The 23,388-nt window shown below is 42.2% G+C and overlaps 1 protein-coding gene across 1 annotated transcript in view; it reads right to left on the minus strand.

Annotated features, from left to right (window-relative positions):
- LOC115588346 (SH3 domain-binding protein 4) overlaps window positions 1-22,914 on the minus strand; it is a 92,975-nt gene extending 70,061 nt beyond the window's left edge. The window contains exon 1 of the mRNA XM_030428918.1: window positions 22,765-22,914. The gene's annotated coding sequence lies outside the window, so the exon portion shown is untranslated. The remainder of the gene's footprint in view (window positions 1-22,764) is intronic.
- Window positions 22,915-23,388: the final 474 nt, after the last annotated feature.

The raw sequence follows: 23,388 nt of genomic DNA on the forward strand, positions 1-23,388 counted from the left end.
AAAGAGGGCCAGGCACAGAGCCCTATGGGACCCCACATGACAGCAGAGCAGTGGAGGACACAGAGTCATCAAGGCTGACACAAAAAGTCCGATGTGAAAGGTAGGACCTGAACCATTCCAGTGCTGTGCCACTGATGCCCACCCACTGCTCCAAACGAGCAATCAGGATTTCATGGTCATCTGTATCAAATGCTGCAGTCAAATCTAAAAGTACAAGGACAATACAGTGACCAGAGTCAGTAGCTAAAAACTCTTAAAAGAGCTGATTCTGTGCAGTGCAGTGTTTTAAAACCAGATTGGAAAATCTCAAGAATATTTTGTTCATTTAAAAGTCCATGAGCTGGGAATAAACAATCTTCTCTAAGTTTTTAGAGAAGAAAGGAAAATTGCCTGTAATTTGCCAAAACAGTAGGATCCAGTCCAGGTTTTTCTTAATAAAACAGACTGCTATTAATAACTGTGAGACAAGATGGCCCAACAGTGGGATAACCTCCTTAAAAAATCAGGGTGGGACAGTATCAGGGATGTGATTGGACAAAGATAAAAAAGCAGGAAATTATACGAACCGTAGCGGGGGGGGGGGGGGCGCGACCCTGTTACGTGACGCTGTTACTGTGATGATAAATGACACTTAAATATTGAAACTGTGTCTATAATAACCACACCCTGACATCTGTCTTGGTTCATTTAATTTCACTTAAAATTTGGACAACTGACTGCATAATATATGAATCAGAAACAGAAATGCTTTACAGCAGCTCCCATTCAAAGTCAAGAATATGCAGAAAAATAGTAGTCGTAATAAAATTGATATTAATAATAATAATAATAATAATAATAATAATAAAAAACTATACATATGCTGCATATTTATAATAGAAGTCTACTGCAATTGTACTTCTTTTTTTTACCATTAAATGTTATTTTATACATTATCACATTTTATAATGTTCTGTCATGGAGTACATCACTTCACTGCTAAAATAAAAGAAAGCAGCTCACTGCCAGTTGCAGCTTCTTATCGTGATCTGCAGTCTTTGTTAATTTTCTGTCATGATTGCTATTATTAGTACTTAGATTATCAAAAAATCACGGTTACATATCAGGATGTGGTTATTATAGACAGATTCAATATTTAACTGTCATGTGTCATCACAGTAACAGCGTTACATACATTAGCAGCTGTAAACACATAAAAACATTAGAAAACACATCATGTGGTCCCCTCACACTGCACGTGACCACTGACACTGCACGATTTTTTTCTTCGCCTTTTTCACGTACCGTGCTTGCTTTCTGTCAGTCATCACACTGATGATCGCCATGGCTCCAGTGCAGCAAACTTTCTGTCTTAAAATATCGCAGAGGAAAACTCGGGAGAAGCAGCCGCTAGATGTTTCTCTGTCGACCCCAAGAGAGTGAGAGATTGGCGAAAAAATAAAACAGAGCTTCAGCATCTGTCCGAGGGGGACAGCAACAGGGCCAGGCTGCCTGCTGGAGGGAGGAAGAAGGCTAGCGAGGAGCCTGAGATAAACATGCGGGGATGAGTTATCAGCAAACGGGCATGCCACGAGACAGTGTCCCTCAAAATGATCAGGGCGATGGAGAAACAAATGTCCGCCACCGTGAGTGACAGCAGAGATGAGGATTTTTGTGAGGAGGGAATTAAACGCCTGTCCCAAATAAACACCTGGTCTGTTAAAACCTTTTGGTGGTTAATGGCGGTCCGGCGAAAAATATTTTCTTTTAGCCTCTTTTACAGTGGATTGGTAATGACGCCAGCAATCCCTCAGTATTTGAAAAGACACTTGCAATTTGTCCTTTTTCCACTTTTGCTCAGCTCTTCGACAATCCTGTCTGGCAGTGCGGGTTGTTTCATTCAGCCAAGGCTCTGATTTAGCTTTCTGCTGCCTGGTCTTTAATGGAGCCGCAATGTCCATGGCAGTTTGACGGGTGTCGAGAAACCATGAGGTACGAGCCTCTGTATCCTCACACAGACACGGGAATGACGCAGTTGGCACAATGACGTGACGTGCAATTTTGATGTCCAAAGCACATTTATGGAGTAAAAACACAAAAAAATCTGAATAAAAAACACATTCATTCAATCTGTTAATCTCTTCTTATCTAATGATAGGAACATGTATTGAGGGTTTTACAAAGTTTAAGAGTTATTAGACACAATGGTCAAAAAATGTCATACCGGATAACTGTCTGGACCTCATGGTGAAATGCAAAAAAGCTACAAAATAGTTGAAAAGAAAATAAATTAAAAAATCTCTGCCCCAGGCACTATTGTATGAGTGTTGCCTTTGATATATGAAAATGTTACAAAAAATTAGACATCCAGTGGATTGTTATGCTTTTGAGCAGCTCGTCCCAAAACTGGTATGTCAGCCAATGTCATCCGGGATAACAAGCAATCTGGAGCACATTTATGGGGCATTATGGGGCACACATTATCAGACAGGAAGTTAGGCCATCAGGAAGACCCGAAAGGACCCTTAAACAATGGTGAAAGGTTAATAAGTGGTTTATATAATGTGCTTTATTTACTCTTTTCAGTCACTGGTACACTATGTTGTAAAATCCCGTGTCATATGGGATAACGTTAAAAAACATATATAATGTTGATTTTATTCAAATTTGTTTGTTTTATGTGAAATTATATACTTTAATGTTGAGGGTCAAGTTTGCAGATTTCTATAGGTAGACAAAACAATTGCCTGATTGAGTTTCAAACAGAGTTTCGTCATACTGGATAACAATTTTGTCATATAGGATAACAGTTATTTTCTGTTACCCCACAGTGTCATCTGTTATACAGAATGACACATATTTGACAGTAGTACTGTTTTATGCTTTTATTTATATAACTTCCATTTTTATTGTGATATTAACACATTATTATGCACATTTAAATTTATTGCTGGCATATTATATTTTAATAATGGTATTTTTAAGCACTTTTTAGTATTTGAACATTTTAAATTGCTTAAAGTTTTTAAAATATGTTATGTGTCCCTGAGTCGGCTGTTACTCCGATGTAAGCATGGATTATTGATGAATATCAATAATATTTAGGTTGTGTAAAGATGACATTTCAAGTGGAAACAAAAAAATGCCTTAAAATGCATAATTTCATTTTATGGAGTTGAGAAAACAATAATAGTATGATGCCAAGTACTGTTAAGGATTTTCAGACATTTTGCAGATTGAATCACTTTGCAGCATTAAAATGTAGGTGAGAACTTGAGCAAGTAGGGTCATGTCTATAGAAAACACATTATAATGAAAAAAAGGAATTGTCTAAGTTTCATTTTCTGAGCTTTAAATATTGGCAACTGTCTTACTTTACATATTTATGAAGCATTATTGACTTTAAAAGTTGTAATATAATAATATTTTGAAAATTCCTTAACGTTATCCGGTATGACATTTTTGACTGGTGTCATCAAATAACTCTAAATTAAAACACATGAAATACATTTTTTGAAAATGAAATTTTAAAAATGAGTACATAACATCCTTATAAAAAGGTAAAAACTACATTGATCTCAGTTTTAACCAATTTACATTTTTGGTCAACTTAAAACCTTATTCGTCACTGAGCCAGTTCTGACAGAATACTGCGGAGAAGTGAGCAGTAGCAGAAGGGTTAATAACTCAACATAGAAGCAAGCAGCAGTGCGAGGTTTAACTGTTTGACAGCAAACAGCAGCTTGAAAAAGTACAGGCATATGATCCGATGAAAAAGGGTCACAGACCTCCATGTTAAGAACAGGCAAACCATAAGATAAAACAAGATCAAGTGTGTGACCACGTTCATGTGTAGGCCCAAGTACAGACTGCACGAGATTAAAATAGTCAATGATGTTTAAAAAGTGTCACGCCAAAGGGTTTTAAGGGCAGCACACGAGTATTACGATCTTCAACAATAAGGACCCGGTCATATTTGGGCACAGCATCAGCCAAGAACACAGAAGTCTGTTAAAAAGTCGATGTTATATTTGGGAGGCTGGTAGACCACAGCACACAGCACCGTGTGAGAATGCCCCAGCTCATACAAACTGTGTTCAAAGCTGGTGAAGGAAGATGACAGCAATAACTGTTTACATTTAAAGTCACTCTTAAAAAACAGTCGCAATTCCTCCTCCTCTGCCAGACGTCCGAGGAGAGTTAAAAAGCAGCAATCATCAGGTAAAAGTTTGGTGAAGACACTGGACTCAACAACACTCAGCCAGGTCTCGGAGATATAGAGGAAATCCAGTTCCTGAGATATAAAGAAATCCTTAAGGATAAATGAATTATTCGCAGGCGATCTGGCATTTACCAGGCCAAACCTGGCAAGAGCCAGAGTGGATCATGGCGAACAGCTGACAGGGAGGCCGCAGGTTCTCCAGATTTATTCCGCGCAGAGACAATGAGAACAGGGTCTGCGGGGCTGGACATCACTTCCGAGCCTGCCACCGGTACCAACCAGGCAGCAACAAGGTCCAGCGAACGTCGAGAGATACAAAGGGGAGGCCCCGCTCCATATCCACCTCGATCAGGGTACCAACCCGGCCCTCAGCCTCACCAGACAGCCACTACGCTTACCCCGGCGGCAGTGCCGTTTTCATCGCAGGGGTGGCGCTGGAGTGCGGCGGAGGTATATCAGGAAGTCCGTTAGGAAAGGAGGCAGAGTTTTTTGTCCACAATAATCAAAGCTGACAAGATTTTAGGCGGAGATTCTCAGATCTAGCAGCGTTTGGCGATCGTACACCAGCAGATTGTTGACAGCAGGGTGGGAATTTCATCATTTTAGGGGCAAGGCCATTTGGCCTTCACTTTTCTTTTCTTTTTTAGGGTCACCAAGGCCATTGAGTAAAATTTGATGATTTACCTTTCAGATTGATACCACAACATCCTAATATATAATAAGACATGGATTATGTATTAAAAAAAATGTAATACCTTTGTTAGATTAGAAAACAGTTTTTAAAAAAAACAAATAATTTGACACTGTGTGACACTAGACTGAATATTAGTGACAGTATTGAATATTTCTCCCAATAGAAATTCCCCAAAATTATGCCATGATTTCTTCCCAACAAAAAAATGTAGAATAACAGCAGGAGACCACTGATGTGTGGAGTGATTTTGGTGACACTACAGTGAATAATAGTACGGTAGTACAACATCACTGCGGGAGCACCTGAAGAGGAAACATGTTGGAGCCATGGATGAAGGGAACTCAAGGTACGTAACTTTAAATATCCATAGCCCGGGTACATTGATCCGTCGTGTCGTGTACGTGTGTTTTTAATCTTTTGTTAATGAGGAGTAATCCGATTGCTTAACGAAGCGCAGCAACAACTGCTGTGTATTAATGTTTAAAGTGTTACAAACTTTTTGGAGAGTGCAAAGACTTCATTTGTTGTGATGTTTTCAGTCGCAATAGACATTCATGAGTTCAGCACGCCAGCTATTTAGTTTGAGTATCCCTTTGTTGCAACTCGGTGCTGATAATGTGTCGTTCTCCGGCAGATTTGACCCCGTTTTGAGAGAGAAAACACACAGTTACCAATTTCGAAATAAACGTAACGGACATAAATATCTCCGGTTCGTTTCATAATGGATCAATGTATCCAGGCTCAATAAAGCTATTTCCATCTATTTAGGCTGGAGAGACACTTTAGTATAACTAACATTATGGAGTTGCTGAAATATTTCATGCTATTATCCAGAGACAGTCTTAAGTGTATCCTTTATTACTTCACAACAGAAACTTGAACAATATCTGATCCAGTTCTGATCTGATTAGTTACATTTCCGTTTTATTATTTTTGGTGTATGCTGCATCCCCAATGTCCGTTTATTTAATTTATTTTTTTATGTGGTGGCATTGTCTTTATTTGCCTTTTACATAAGAGATTATTAATTAAATCAACAAGGTATGTATTTGGTTACATGTAAATGGTGCTACTATGTACGTTCATTATATGGTTTCTTTCATTTCAGAAAGAGACAACCCAACATTAGTGACTTCGTTCAAAGGAAGTTCTGCACATCACAGCAAGCGGCTGCATTGACTGATGGTATCCTGAATATGTTGGTAACTGACATGAGGCCACTATCAATGGTGGAGGATGAAGGATTCAGACAAATGATTCACGTCCTCAACCCTGGTTACACTCTTCCTTCGAGGACCCATTTCACTAAGCTAATGGAGAGGAAGTACGAGCAGACAATCCAAGCAGTGAAGAGTGACATAAAAGCCACCCAGAGCAAAATTGCTCTCACCACTGATGTGTGGACAAGTGTAGCCACAGAAGCCTACCTTGGCATTACATGCCATTACATTGGAGATGAAGGGAACATGAAGTCAATCTGCCTTACAACCATGCCACTGGAGGAAAGACATTTAGCATCCAACATTGCAGAATGGTTGGAAGAGGTAGTAGCCAGGTTTGAAATTCCCCCAAGCAAAATTATTGCTATTGTGCACGACAATGGTGCCAATATTGTGGCTGCAGCAAAAGTACTAGAGGAGAACCATGGGTGGTCCTCAGTCCGCTGCGCTGGCCACACCTTGCAGCTGGTGATAAATTCTTCATTGAAACACTCAAACATTGAAAAAGCAGTTGGGGCTGCAAGATGTCTCGTGGAACACTTCAGAAAAAGTGAGCTAGCCTGCAACAAACTGAGACAAAAACAGCAACAAATGGGAACACCTCAGCACAAACTTGTCTAGGATATAAGCACTAGATGGAACAGCACATTTTATATGATTAGCCGACTGCTTGAGCAAAGGTGGCCTGTAACTGCCACGCTGTCCGACTCGACTGTTACACAGAGAGGCAAACGATACCTTGACTTAAAAGCCGACCAGTGGAACCTACTTGAAGAGCTTTCCACAGCCCTTAAACCCTTTGAATGTGCCACTGTGTTTATGAGTGGGAAGAAGTACACGACAATCTCTGCAGTACCTCCACTTGTGAAGGGGCTAGTGAAGTCCACCCAGAGTGTTGTCTTTGAGTCAGCGGCAGTGCAGGCTTTCCAAGTCACTGCTACAGAGCAGCTTCAACAGCGATGGAAGAAGGAGACTACATTCTCTGACACAGCAATGAACACAGTGATCCTCTCCTCTGCCCTGGACCCGATGTTCAGAAAACTAAAGTTTCTGAAACCTGAGCAGGTCTTTAAGGTGCAAGCCAAAGTGCAAACAGAGGCAATCGAAGTGAGAAGGGATCATCAGCAGCAGTGTTATGGTGTCCATGAGCAAACCAGTGTCACCTCCACCATTACTGTAGCTGCTCCTGCACCTACAACTCCTCTTTCTTTACTTGACTCACTCCTTGATACTGAAACCAGCAGTGAAGAAAAGCATAAAGAGGGGGAGGGTGAGGATCCCAATAGCCAAGTGAGGAACGAGGTCCTCACATACTTTGGAGAGAAGCCCCTTCCCAAGGAAGAAAATCCATTACATTGGTGGAAGGCTAATGAGAATAGATATCCCACCTTGGCCAGGTTAGCAAAGTCCTACAATGCATTCCTGGCACCTCCACACCATCTGAGCGCCTCTTCTCTGCAGCAGGCAACATCGCTTCCAAGAAGAGAGCCAGCCTTAGCCGAGAACATGTGGACATGCTAACATTTTTGCATTGCAATGCACAGTTTCTTGTAAGTCAGTGAGAGTGAGGGTGTTCCTGCAGAACCATTCTTTCATACTCCAATTCTACCTCTGTGGCCTGTTGTTAAAGAGCCATTTAGCAATGCCTGTTAAACACTTGGTTTGTATTTTTTTTTTTTTTTTTTTGTTATGTAAACTGTTCTTTAGCTAAATCACCTCCCTTATTTAAACAGAAGACTTGAACAGGTTTTTGTTTGAGAATGATTGGAAAGGCCTGCTATGTGAAATTTGTCAAAACCTATGTGTTTTGGTTGATAACTGTTACAAACCGTTCAGCTACAAACTGAAGTGCACTTTATACATTTTATTATTATTATTTTTTATTAATTATGATTATTTATTTTATGTTTTTGTTTAATTCATTTGGCTCCTTTAAAAAGACTTTAAAAGGTTTTTGTGTTGTGAACAAATGTAAATGTAATGTAGTTATGTGCACTTTATAAAAAAACATTTTTGTAACATTTGCTTTGTTTTATTTGGCAACTCGTTTGAAAGAACATGGTACAAGAAGACCAGTACTGTTTTTTGAATAAAATACTGGAAAGGATAGAAATTTAGTTTTTCTCTTTTTATCCGATTAATAATCGATTAATCGAAGTAATAATCAACAGATTAATCGATTATCAAATTAGTTGTGAGTTGCAGCCCCATTTCCAACTTTACCGAACTAAATCCTACCACATATATCAGTTACGTATCATATCAAAACCGGCTGCGCTCGCTCGCTGTGCTGTGTCGTTCTTCCGTTTTGAGATGCTGCTGCTGTTTGAGAGGCTTTCACGAGAGATCATCGTGATGATGAGACTCCAGCTGTGCGAACCGTGAACTCACTGAAGTTACTGTGAATGACTACTGTGCACTCGGGTGGCTGTAATTCAAGGCAAGAACACTATGCAGACCGGGCCAGGGGCAGAAAGGCCACTGTGGCCGTACGATGATTTTTTTTTCACGGGGCATTGAGGCCAAAGAGTGGGGCAAGTGTTACAAGCAGCAAAAACACACACAACAGTCGGAGCAGATGACGGCCCGACTCAGACACTGGCGCCATCTTGTCCGGCCCACGAGGGCAAACTGAGGAGTGACCAAATTCACACCCCCAATATCCAAAGTCTCTAACAACATCCTGCAGAACTGCACCTCACTAACATTACAAGAAAGACTTTGACAGCTTCAAGACGTTACAGTTAAATTGTTGAGACCGAGAATATGTCCGGCACAGTAAGGGGACTCTTACCATTCTTTTGCTAGTCAACAGGAGGACTAGCACATGCACAAGTTTATTGCCATTTGCGCTAAGAGACACGACATTATCGGCTAATGTTACATGTAAAATGTAAAAATGTCAGCCAGGTCAATAATCAGTCGAACACTTAAAAAGTCTACAGAAAATAACATTATTGTGGCTGAGACTATACAAGTGATCAGTGTACAAGGTCAAACACACAATGATCCTCCTGCAGCAATAAAGGCATCCTGATGACCAAATGACTGGCTTAATATTGGCCCTCAGTGCAGGCGAGTCTCTGCTGTGAATTTTAAGGACGACTGCTCCTGAGCAGGAAGTGGGTGAGGAGGAAATGCCTTCGTAATAAGAGGCAGCCAGATCTGTGCTGACTCTCCCTGCCTGCCACATTTCCTTCAGAGCACCACCCTCAATGTATTGTTCACCTCTGCTCACTGACAGTCCAGACAGATGCTTGAGACCCTACAGCGAATGGAGTTGCATGAATATCGGACATTTTCATTTGATCTTCCACACAGGACGATGAAATACAAAGATTAAAATGAATGATGCCTTCTAATCATCAATTCACTCTAGCCTTTCCCATATTGGACAACAATTAGTAAAAGGCTGGCTGTTCCTCAAATATTACCAAAACCACTGTGAAACACTGCAGGATTTTTACCTAAATATAGCACAACAAAAGTTCAAAACAGTAAATGTGAGTAGCATTGGCCGGTGGGAGCGCTCTGTACCGCACTCCAGCACAATACATTTTCTTGGCCCTGGCATGATCGGAAAAGGTTTGCTTCGTCACGGTACAGTTGCTCTTGAGCACAAGCACAGGTGTTCAATATGGACATAAATTATAATCATGCGTATTACGCCTTGCATAATTAAGAAATCCAGGAATGTGAGAGGGCAGTCTATGACCTAAACAACACAAAATATGCCACAAAACGGTCAGTAACATTACAGTTAGGCTCTTGTTTTGTGCTCAGACTGCTTACCACTTCTTGTACAAGATGTACTTTTGCTCAGTCCTGGTTGCAGCCAGAGCAATCCGAGTTCATGCCAGCGGGGGACTGGGAGGAGGGACAATCGTGGCTTTGGCATAGTACAGAGCAACTGGGCCAAGTGTGAGTGCACCCTTAATGCCTTAAGCTGCTCCCTAGAGCAGTCATTACCAAACTTAAGAATGACAGGGCCTGTTATCAATAGAAAAAAATCTTCTGGAGTCCACCCACACTTTAAATCACAACTCTTATCATCACACAGTGCAAACTATTATATTCATCAAAATACACATAACAATTTGTAAACTTTCATATCTTTCAACACACTCGAGTTACAACTGGTGCCATATAAGATACATTCCGATGTTGTGTTGAAGTCTGTTCCTCAGTCAAATGATGTTGCCCTCTTGTGAAAATAGTGTTATGCAATGCCACCCAGCTGGGCTGATGGCACAAGCATCATTGGGAAACAGACTTCATCAGAACATCAGGTAAAATTGGATAAAGAAAGAATAAAAATGTAATTTTACTAATCAAACAAAAACAAAAAAGAACAATGCTTAATTGTCTCACCACTAGTGGTGCTTTATACGCTAATATTAACAACCCCTGCTCCTACCCTGACGTGCTGTGCTGATAGTAGAGCAGGGTGTCCGCAGGGTTGTAAAAGGTAAAAGGTAGTAAATGAAATTAGCAAAGGCCATTAAGAAGTATTAAAATGTATTAAATGTCATCTGACGAGGTATTACATTACGAACCACTATCCAACTATGATTTTTTTTCCATTTGTGGTAAGTGCAGGCCTATCTCCTAAAAATTGCGTTAATTTATTTCTATAAATTATATGTGCGAGTAGGACCTGAGGGGTATCGATGATGTGACGACAGACAGTGTGCAACGCGGCAAAACTATTTGCGCCTCAGTCTATGCTCCAACTGGATAGCACACGGCTGGCTTGCTGCCAAAAGTTTCCAAAAGTTTGCTACTTTTGATGAAGTTATTGGGAAATGTATTTGTTCGGACCTCTGGTTAGAGGACTCGAGATTCAAAGACTGGCTTAGGCCATTCGTTTTTAACAGCCGAGAGGTTTCTTGCCACGTCTGTAAAAAGACAATGAATATCACCAGGACGGGAGTGAATGCCAACAGGTCACACATGGAGTCTAATAACCACCAAACAAGAATACGCGGACGTAGTGAGCAACTACCAATTTCAATGTTCTGCGCTAGTGATGGTAGTGCGGATGGATGCAGCAGCCCCTCCAGGGATCAATGACAGTGAAAGTTTGGGATGTCCTACCTATTCCAGACTTTCAGTGTTCAAAACTTACAGCAGAGAGACCTTATTAAGAATCAGGGTAATGCAGGATGCAAAAACTTTGACGAATGGTTGTGATTTGGACACTTTACGCCAGCACGGGATATTATCAGATCCAGCCAACCGCAGGAGGAGAAAGCGGAAGCGGTGCGAACGTAAACAAAAGGGGAAAGGGAGCCAGGATCCATGCTAGGCTAAAGGCTAACCCTTCCAGACCGGCAGTACCATCGCTCCTACTCTCCAACGTCCGATCACTTGACAACAAGCTGGATGAGCTACGTCTACTGAAATAAACCCACGGGGAGTGGAAGGACTGCTGTGTGTTTGCTTTCACAGATACATGGCTTCAGGACAATATCCCAGACGCGGCCATTCAGCTGGAGGGGATGACGGCTTCCCGAGCGGACAGAGATGCCGCTACCTCCGGTAAAAGTAGAGGAGGGGGCCTGTGCTTCTATATCAACAAAGACTGGTGTATCCTCATCGTAAAATGCCGGCCATTCTATCTGCCGAGGGATTTCACCATAGTGATTGCAGCTTTTGTTTACATAGCTCCTAGCGCACATGCTAAAGCTAATGCTAAAGAGACACTTGGAGGGCTACATGATGACATCAGTGAGCTCCTGAATAAACACCCGGACAGCTTTGTAGTAGTGGCAGGGGACTCAACCACTCAAGTTTAAAGGCTGTTTTCCCCAAGTTTAAGCAAGTTGTTTACTTTCAAACCAGAGGAGAGAACACGCTGGACAAACTCCCCAGATGCTTACAAGGCAACACCCCGCCCCCACCTCAGCCGCTCTGATCATCTATCTGTCATGACGGTGCCTGCTTACAAACCACTACTGAAGCACAGCAGGCCAGTGAAAAAACAAATCTGGACCTGGCCTGAGGGGGCAGAATCAGCACTTCAGGACTGTGTCATGGACACAGACTGGGAGGTTTTTAAGACAGCAGCCTCTCAAGGGGACCAGATAGACATTGAAGAGTATGCTGAGGTGGTAACCAGCTACACAGCAAAGTGCACAGACGATGTCACTGTAATTAAGACTTTCACTGCACGTGGCAACCGCAAACCCTGGATGACTACAGAGGTGCGCTCGCTGCCGACAGCCTGAGATGCAGCCTTCAGGGTGGCAGACATGACTGCTCTCCGCTCAGCCAGGTCTGCGCTCTCAAAGGGAATCAAGGCTGCGAAATATGCAGAGAAAATCCAGGGACACATCTGCGATACAGGAAACACCAGGCGGATGTGGCAGGGAGTCCAAGCTCTGACAGTTTACAAGTCCAGGCAGGAGATCAACGACGATGTTGCTTCTCTTCCAGACAGGCTCAACAACTTCTTTGCCCGCTTTGAAGCGCCAAACCCGACAACCAGAGGGAGAGCTGGTCCCTCTCCACCATCTATGGGGCCAGCCCTCACCATCAAAGCAGCTGACACACGCAGGACCTTAACCAGGGTCAATCCACAGAAAGCAGGAGGCCCAGATAACATCCCGGGACGTGTGCTCAGAACCTGCACTGGTGAGCTAGCAGATGTCCTGACTGACATCTTCAACATCTCCCTCAGTCAGGCCATCGTCCCCAGATGCTTCAAAACATCCACTATAATACCAGTAGCAAAGACAACAGTTGTATCCTGTCTGAATGATTACCGCCCCGTCGCATCAATTGTGATCTGAGCGGCTTGTCAAACCACACATCACAGCCAGCCTCCCTGCATCACATGACCCACATCAGTATGCTTATCGTCCCAACCGCTCCACAGAGGATGCAGTATCCACCACTTTACACTCAGTCCTCACTCATCTGGATCAGAAAGACACCTACGCCAGAATCCTGTACATTGATTTCAGCTCAGCATTCAATACCATCATCCCCCAGAAACTAATGGAGAAACTCCTCCTACTCGGCCTGAACACCGCCACATGCCTCTGGATCCAGGACTTTCTGACGGAGAGACCTCAGTCTTTCCAAGTTGGAAATAACACTTCCAACTCCATCACGCTGAGCACAGGATCGCCTCAAGGCTGTGTACTAAGTCCTTTGTTGTTTACACTGCTAACACATGACTGTGCATCCAGACACGAGGGGAACAAGATCATCAAGTTCGCGGATGACACCACAGTGGTGGGACTAATTCATAGAAATGAGGAATCAGTGTACAGGGAAGAAATTAAACACCTAGAGGGTTGGTGCAGAGAAAATAATTTGGTGCTCAATGCTGACAAAACAAAGGAGATGATCATTGACTTCCGAAGCTCACAGCCTGAGCATGCTCCTCTCAGCATCAGCGGCCACACAGTGGAGAGAGTGGAGAACATCAAGGTCCTCAGAGTGCAGACCTCACAGGACCTAAGCTGGAATAAAAACACCTCAGGGATCACAAAACGGGCCCAGCAGAGGCTGTATTTCCTGAGGAAGCTGAAACAAGCCTCTCTCCCCACCAGCATCCTCAGGACTTTCTACAGTGGTGTGGTGGAGAGTGTTCTGACGTACTGTATCTCGACATGGTACTCCAGCTGCAGTATGTCGAACAAAAAAGACCTGCAGAGAACAGTGAGAGGAGCTGAGAGGGTCATCAGAGTTTCCCTCCCCTCTGTCCATGAACTCTTCCAAAGCCACTGCAGCAGAGCACTGAACATCATCAGGGACACCCCTCCCACCCTCTCCACACATTCTTTGAACTACTCCCATCAGGACTAACAGAATTAACAGACTTATCAACAGCTTCCTTCCACAAGCTGTTACATTGATGAACTGCTGATCTTGAGCATGTGCACTGATGCACTTCACGAGCCCTTAGTCATAGTTTTAGTTTTAATTGATTATATCAGGGCTGTCAAAGTTAACGCGTTAATAACATGTCATCCTCTTAATGCCGTTAATAAAAAAAAAAAAGAAATTGTAAAAAAAAAAATGAAACGCGCATTGTATGATTTATGGCCGTGGATGGCACCTGTAGTCTTGATCCAGAGGGTGGCAGAAGAATAAGAAAGGCAATCAGAAGAAGAAGAAGAAGCGGGGTTGGCGTTCGGTAAAAACACGGTGGACTGAAAAGCGAAAGCGAAAGGAAATGGAGAAAGGACTTATGAACGACAAATGTACTTTCAAAACACTGCCAGATGGTTCGGTCGATAGGACAAAAGTTATCTGCACATACTGTCGACATGAAATGAGTTACCATTGAAATACGTCAAGTCTCAGATATCATTTCCAAGCCAAACACATGGCAGATGCAGAGAGCCCACCGCCCCCTCGCCAAAAGCAGACATCACCATGTTTTGATCCCATTTAGAGTGAGGTGATATTTTTTGAGCCTTTTATTTTCCTGCATGATTTTCAAGTGTTGAATAAACATTTTCATAAAGCAAGCATATTTACCCTTTCTTATGTTGTTAAAAGTATTAAGAACATGAAAAAAATACACAAGGTACATTTAGAACAGAAAAAAAATGTTCCAAAAATATTGCTATTAATTTGCGATTAATCGCGAGTTAACTATGGACAAAATGTGATTAATCGCGATTTAAAAAATTAATTGTTTGACAGCCCTAGATTATATTTATATATTGTGTGTTATTTATTGTCTTCTGTTATTGATCCTGGAAAAACGTAATCTCATTTTTGCTGTGCTGCTTTGTTGGTACAACAAAATGACATGTATTGATAGATAGATAGATAGATAGATAGATAGATAGATAGATAGATAGATAATGCCAAATGCCAAAGCTTCAAGGATTATACAATTAAAATGCAATTCATTAAAAAAATAAAATAAAATAAGATAGATGAATCAAACAAAAATTGGCAGAAAACCGTAAACATGTTTAGTGTGCGTGTGTCTGTGTCATAGGTCTACTATAATAGTAATTAATGTTTGTTTAGGATCAATAAAGAAAGAAACAATTAACAACAATATATAATAATAATAATAATAATACAATATGGTAGGAATCAAATGTAAAAACAAAAAAACAACAAACAAAAGCCCAAAACAAACAAACAAAAACCCACATGAAGTAGAGGAGGTGATTGGTCAGAGTAAGGAGACAAAGTGCAGCTGTCACGTGTTGTTGTGCTGTTCGTCTCTGAGGCGGTGACAGGCTCTCACATATGGTGCTGCTTCTATGGCACTGATACTATTTACTCCAAGTACATGTTGCATTTTAATCTGCTCAAAAAGTGAATCAAAATCTTGGATTGTACATTTAATTTGTCTTGATATGTGCTACATTGTAGCAGGAAATGTGTCTCAGTCTCTATGTGGACAGAGCTGACACAGTCTCTCTCTCTCTCTCTCTCTCGACAAAGGAGCCAGGCGGTGAAAAACCCTGAGGTTGTGGTGGAGGGAGGACCAACGGAGCAAAGATGGACAGCCCACAGAGTATTGAGTATACCGGTTTGAAAGTTAGCGTTGCTAGGATAACAGCTGATCGGTGAGGTTAACAGCTGATCAGCGGAGAAAGGTGAGTCCATGGACTAAGTTGTTCAGGTGTGCAGCCTTCACATCCCCAGAACTTGCAGGGACAACTTGGCTTTCTTTTTCCAATAGAAAAAACTGTTTTGCTACGGACTGAGAAGCGGCGATATTCACGCCAGCGTCCTCTCGCACGACAGAGTGACTCACCCGCAACGATGCTTTGTTGTCGGCTTCAGCTCGCTTTTCGGAGGGAAGTCAGTGTCGTATTTTTAATGAACCCTAACATTCCCCTTCTTCAGAATAGCGATGGTAGTTTGACAAATGCACATTTTTTTTTATCCCTTCTTTTGTTGATATCAATTAAAGCCGCCAACCAGGACACTTAGCTTGCAAGTGTTTGGCAGTAGCTATGGCGTTAGGGCATGTATGGTGACCCGTGACCCGACAATAAGAGATCTGACTGGCCGTCCTGTACATCAATCAGGTGGCATAGACTCGACCTGTTGTAGAGGGCCCTCTGGTGGACGCCAACACTCACAACATGGTTGCAGGGTGCTATGTCAGTTTTCATTTTATTTTTCAAATATCAATTTATCGGCAGATACCAATAGTTTGGAAAATGCCGAATATCGGCCGATAATATCGGTCCCCCGATAAATCAGTTGCGCTTTAATATTTATATGAAAATGGTTATGGTTGTGCCATCTTAATCTCTGCTATCATTACATAAATTAAACAAGAAAAGGTCAAAAAGAAAAAAAATTTGGATTGCATTTCCTGCAAAAATACAGTGTGAATGCTAAAGGCTGAAGTGATTTGGGAAATCTGCTGAATGTACAGGAAAATGCATAAAACTATTAGAATGGTCAAGAATTTGCAGGTGAAAAAAGGATGAAAAGGATGAAAACATGTAGCCTAGAGTAAGAGCACTGAAAAAGCTTGCAAAGGTGAAAAAGGATGAAAAGCTGTAGAGTAAGAGGGCCGAAAAAGCTTAAAAAGGTGAAAAATAGAGATGCACAGATTGATCGGCAACCGATCGCAATCGGCCGATAATGCCCTTATCGGTTTTGATCGGAGTTCTCAAAATAGATCAAAGCAGGCCGATAAGATGACGTTTCAATATAGAGTGCATTGACTGCATGCAGGGTGGGAATTTCACGGCGGTAACAGCAGCAGCCCACACTTTGGCCTTGAAAAAAATCTCATGGTACGGCCAGAGTGGCCTTTGTGCCCCTGGCCCGGTCAGCGTAGTGGGCTTGCCTTGAATTACAGCCACCTGAGTGCACAGTAGTCACTCACAGTAACTTCAGTGAGTTCGCGGTTCGCGCAGGTGGAGTCTCATCATCACATCGATGATCTCACGTGAAAGCCTCTCAAACAGTAGCTCGTTGTCTTCCTCTCAAAACGGAAGCATCTCAAAACGGAAGAACGACACAGCACAGCGAGCGAGCGCAGCCGGTTTTGACATGATACGTAACTGACTTATGTGGTAGGATTTAGTCCGGTAAAGTTGGAAATATATTCACAGATTCAAACTTACCGGACCAATAACTCATAAGTGAAACCTTGTTAAAACACAAACGACGGGTCTTTCCTACCGTAGTGAGGAAGACAACGAGCTACAATCGTATTTTTATCAAAACCAGCGGTCCTCCGGGTCTGTATGGTCAGCCGTCTGTGAGACGAGGGCGCAGGGACCGTCTACAAAGTGCAACACCGAAAAGAGAAACTACAAAAATAATTCAAAAACTTCACTATGATTCAGAGTGTAGTGCCACCAAAATCACTCCACACATCAGTGGTCTCCTGCTGGTTATTCTACAATTTGCTTTGCCATAATTTTGGGGAATTTCTATTGGGAGAAATATTCAATAACACTAATATTCAGTGTGGTGTCACAAAAAAAACCTAACCCTAACCCTACTTAAAAAAACCTGTTTTCTAATGTAACATTAACTTGTTATTGGTATTAAAAAAAATGTTTTAATACATAATCCATGTGAAGTGAAGGCCAAATGGACTTGCCCCTAAAATGACGAAATTCCCACCCTGACTGCATGCATTCCCACTAGTAAGCTACAGTTACTCTATGTAAACTGAGTCTAAGTTGTCTCTAAGAGAGTCTCTAGAGTGTGAAATATTGCACATTGCCTCAGCCTGCAATAAAACGGTGGTTAATTCATGATACTTTATCATCTCCTATTTTTTATACTTAATAATACAATGTCAATGTTGTGTAAAAAGAATCATTAATTAAATATATGAAAGTTACACAAGACGACAATATAGAAGAATTTATGGATTTGACGCTGTGATCGCTGATCAGCAATATCTGGATCGGCAGATACTGCTTTTGGTGATCGGCCCCAAAAATCCTGATCGGTGCATCTCTAGTGATAAAAGGATGAAAATGTTAAAAAGTTAAAGGGTGAAAGAGCTTAAAATGGCTGCACATATGCTGGAGCAGGAGCAACCATGGAGCAAGCCAACAAGATTTCCTACATTTCTATATATTGTATATATGTAAAGTAAAAGATGTGGGATCCAAATCCAGCTAAAGAGAATCCTTTCTCCAGATTTTCCAGCTGCTCTACACTCTAGCGATGATGTCACGCACTCTAGTTCACGCAATACACACACATTCTTCAGATACACACGCTGGAGAAGTAGGAGAGACATTAACTTATATCACTTTGTAGAAGGAGCTTTATAAAGTTCACTCCATTGACTTGTATTAGTTCACGGGGCTGAGCTGCCACATCACAATATGGGGGCGACGTCGACGTACGGTCCAGCGCTGATACCTTCAGTTTATTACCGGGAGGAATGACTGTACAAGTACCGTATGTGTCATGGGTCTGACTGTGAGTCTGCAGTCTGACCCACCGTCACTGCCAGCAGCTCTTCAGAGCGGCTTCATTACGATCACCGTAAATGTTAGAGCATATGTGCACTGGAAAAAAATGTGCGACTGATTTGACCAAGCAAACGCGAACCATGGCTGGCTTAACCGCAGTGGACATGGTGGTGATTTCCCCGCTGTTTCTGAAAACATCTATCACAGTCTATGCTACCAACACAGCCTTCACACTCTCCTCTTGTCTCTCCTCTTGCTCCAGCATTGTATATGCACACCGCCGCCCCTTAACATATTAGATGCTTAGCACGGTCGGTCAGACTGGGGCTGCAGGAGAACAGAGGCCGCTGACGTCACTCTCCTGCGCCGCTTAGGATTGCGAATTCAAATTGAATTTTGGAACACTTTTTCGGGGCGGGCTTGAAAACGAAAAAGCAGTTTTCTTTTTAGTTGTGTGACAAAATGAGCAGTCTTGAAGAAGAAAATGAAAATGCAATTTGGATGATTTATTACTCATTTTATTTATGAGTCACATAATGCAGCGATGACCTTGAAATGATTGAAATTGCACGGGCAATTTGAAATTAAAATGCATTTCTGCAAATGCATTTTAATTTTCAAATTTGACATTTCAAATTGAATTTTGGTAACTATTTGCTGGGGCATCTTTTGAAAATTAAATCTTAAATGTAGGTTAATTTTCTTTATCATTTTAATTCAGGGTATCTGCAGGTTTGAACAAGTCAAATTTAAGACTTTTTAAGACTTTTTAAGACCACTTTAAACTAAATTTAGTCCCCAAATTACTTTTTAAAAAAAAAAACTAAATTTATTGCCATTCACAGAGCAAGTCTCTATTTTCAAAACACTAAGAAGGCTCGACACAACATGAAACTTTGCTCACCTTAGCAGTAGCTTGTTCCTCTAGCCGTTGTCATGGCAGCCCAGATGTGTTGATCCCCGAGTACGTCTGGGCTGCCATGACGACTGCGAGTGGAACAAGCTACTGCTAACGTGAGTTGTTCAAAAACTTTTTAGTAAACTCTGTGTACACAAACAATGGGCCTCATTCATGAACCGTTCTTACGAACAAATGAATTTTTTCTTATCTAGGATTTTTTCTTAGGCAAGAACAAATCCTACGAACACTCAGGAGTACTCTTACGCACATTTCAGTGCCGAAATGTTGGCATGGTTGTGTTTTCTTCTCTTGTGTAGTTCAATAAAATGCAATATTACAGTGATAATTCTGTCATATTAATTCATTTATTTATTTATTTAATATTTTTGGTAATTTGCAAAGAATTTAAATTCTAAAATAAATTAAATGTGCCAATGATTTGAGATAAATCAAGTAAATTGGAAACATGCCATCAATTAGTAACCCCCCCACCCTATTTATATGTGGCATTTCTCCATCCAAGGCCGCAAAACAATGTCATATATATTGCTCCTGCGGCTTTCATCAATGTAAGAACACAGCTGCGAACAATTCAGAGGCTTACGAACGAGTTGGTGAATCTGACGTAGGGTTTTCTTAAGGAACCTCTTAAGAACAACTTATATATATATATATATATATATATATATATATATATATATATATATATATATATATATATATATATATATATATATATATATATATATATAAAATAACAGGGTTATGTTGAAATTAAAAAGATGCCTAGGCCATGATGTTTAATAATGTAGACACTAACAACCGCATTAAATATCCAGTGTGAATATCTAATATGTGTTTCGGAATTTTGAGAGTAGCCTAAAATTCTATTGAGATTCTGAGCCTGTTGATGGCCAACTAGCAGTGAAATCTTCACAGATCCATTGATTTTGGTTGGATTTTTATAATTTTTTCTGTGGAATGAGTATACTGTTTGGTGAAAAGAATGGCATATTGACCGATGTCATAACTTGGGGGAATAATTCATTGCCAATGAAGTAACGATGAAAATATTGGAAAAAAGTGAGAAAACGCCTATTTTTTTTGCATTAAATTGAAACAAAATCATGTAGAAATGTGTATTAAGAGTAATTTTTTTCAGTGGATGTTGTCAGCACATGTGTTCTGTGTATCTGGAATGCATTTATTGACAGCCTACCCAACCCACTGAGGAGTTGAGGAAAAAAAATATTTTTCACATTTTTTTGATAAAAAATATAGGGTGCATACACTAAAATGGCCACTTTTTTTTCGCGATATTTCCGGCAGAGCAGACCCTCCAATTATTGGTTCTTAGGGTCAAAGTTAACAGAAAAAACACAAATAAATAGTATGGCAGACCATGTTAGGTTCGACCCATTTTTGAGATTTGGCTCCCCGACTATGTGTGTGCTGTCTGTGCTGTGCTGTGCTGTCTGCTCTGTGCTGTCTGCTCTGTGCTGTCACTCTGTGCTGTCTGCTCTGTTCTGTGATGTCTGCCCTGTTCTCTGCTGTCTGCTCTGTGCTGTCTGTTCTGTGCTGTGTGTTCTGTGCTGTCACTCTGTGCCGTCTGCTCTGTTCTGTGATGTCTGCCCTGTTCTCTGCTGTCTGCTCTATGCTGTCACTCTGTGCTGTCTGCCCGGTTCTCTGCTGTCTGCTCTGTGCTGTGCTGTCTGCCCGGTTCTCTGCTGTCTGCTCTGTGCTGTGCTGTCTGCCCGGTTCTCTGCTGTCTGCTCTGTGCTGTGCTGTCTGCCCGGTTCTCTGCTGTCTGCTCTGTGCTGTGCTGTCTGCTCTGTGCTGTGCTGTCTGCTCTGTGCTGTGCTGTGCTGTCTGCTCTATGCTGTCTGCTCTATGCTGTCTGTTCTGTGCTGTGCTGTCTGCCCGGTTCTCTGCTGTCTGCTCTGTGCTGTGCTGTCTGCTCTATGCTGTCTGCTCTATGCTGTCTGCTCTATGCTGTCTGCTCTATGCTGTGCTGTCTGTCCGGTTCTCTGCTGTCTGCTCTGTGCTGTGCTGTCTGCTCTACGCTGTCTGCTCTATGCTGTCTGTTCCGTGCTGTGCTGTCTGCCCGGTTCTCTGCTGTCTGCTCTGTGCTGTGCTGTCTGCTCCATGCTGTCACTCTGTGCTGTGCTGTGCTGTCTGCTCTGTGCTGTGCTGTGCTGTCTGCTCTGTGCTGTGCTGTCTGCTCTACGCTGTCTGCTCTATGCTGTCTGTTCCGTGCTGTGCTGTCTGCCCGGTTCTCTGCTGTCTGCTCTGTGCTGTGCTGTCTGCTCCATGCTGTCACTCTGTGCTGTGCTGTGCTGTCTGCTCTGTGCTGTGCTGTGCTGTCTGCTCTGTGCTGTGCTGTCTGCTCTACGCTGTCTGCTCTATGCTGTCTGTTCCGTGCTGTGCTGTCTGCCCGGTTCTCTGCTGTCTGCTCTGTGCTGTGCCGTCTGCTCTGTGCTGTGCTGTCTGCTCCATGCTGTCACTCTGTGCTGTGCTGTGCTGTCTGCTCTGTGCTGTGCTGTCTGCTCCATGCTGTCACTCTGTGCTGTGCTGTCTGCTCTATGCTGTCACTCCTGTGCTGTCTGTTCTGTGCTGTGCGCTCTATGCTGTGCTGTGCTGTCTGCTCTATGCTGTCCGCTCTATGCTGTGATGTCTGCTCTGTGCTGTTCTGTCTGCACTGTTCTGTGATGTCTGCCCTGTTCTCTGCTCTGTGAGGTCTGCCCTGTGCTCTGAGGAGAATCACTGGACTGTTATTCAATGTCATGGCAACTAGTGTCAGCCTACCCGCCTCAACCCGGTGACCATTAGCCTCACACCAGACGACCTTCTAGTTTTAAAACGGTAGTATTTGAATATCTGTCATTTACTTTAGCTTTAGTTTTCTGTTTTTAAACTTCACACGACTGCATTAAAAATGTGCCTCCATTACTGAACAGAGCCGTCGCTTTCAAAGGAAACAACTCGAGTACTACAATGGCTCCGACCAAGTCAACGCTCCAGCCACAGAGGGTCTGTTCTGGGTCTGAAAACTGTCCAAACAAAAGCGAGACGGGACAAAAAGAAAATATATCTTACCCATTAATGTCTCAATATATAGGCAACCCAAACAAGACATGTGAAGTCGTCGATAAACCGTCGTTTTCTCAGCTGCAGCTCGGAAACATGGACCACTTCATCGAGATTTACTACGATAAAAAGTTGCTGCCAATTCTCCGGCTCGTGGTGAAACCCGCTGCTCCCAGTTGGACCGAACGAACCATGTTACACAACGACAACTCTTTTCTGTGTTCAGCACACACGGAGGAACATGAATACAACAAAAAAATGCAGCTTACCACATAGCGAAGAAGTGTTTTTTTGTCCCATGAAGAAAGCGATAGCCGTCGGGTCCTTGTAACCCGTTGCTGGTTGTCTGTGTGTGCGTGCGTGTGCAGATCCACCGTGTTCTCCTGGAGGAAAGAAGCAGAGCCCCAGCTGATGTCACCGGGACAGGGCGGGGCCTCTGTGTGTGTGTGTGTGTGTTTGTGTGTGTGTGTGTGTTGGATGGTTGGTTGGTTTAGCAGCAGGAGAACACAAACACTTCTTAATGGATTTCAACAAAGTTGGACGCAGGATGGGTCTCCGATAGTGTCAGCTCCATTTTGGCGTGGAATTGATTCAGGAATTATTTCTTAGCTGTCTTTAACATTGCTATATCAGGTGTTTTTTGACATTTTTTTTAATGTGTCATGGAATCATGTGTGGATCTGACGAAAAAAAAAAAAAATCACAGCCCACTGCATTTTCGACAATGAAACCTGACTGACTGGACCACCCGAGGGAGAAAAAGGGTCAGAATAAGAGCCATGCAAATCCCGTTTAGTTTAAAGCTGCTCCTGGGTAATTCAGGAAAGGGAAATGGACAAAATGGGACTTAAGCTGGCAAAACAACATGAAAACAGAGACTGTTCTTGGACGTC

Source organism: Sparus aurata, chromosome 9 (assembly GCF_900880675.1).
Source record: "Sparus aurata chromosome 9, fSpaAur1.1, whole genome shotgun sequence".
Classification (NCBI taxonomy): domain Eukaryota; kingdom Metazoa; phylum Chordata; class Actinopteri; order Spariformes; family Sparidae; genus Sparus; species Sparus aurata.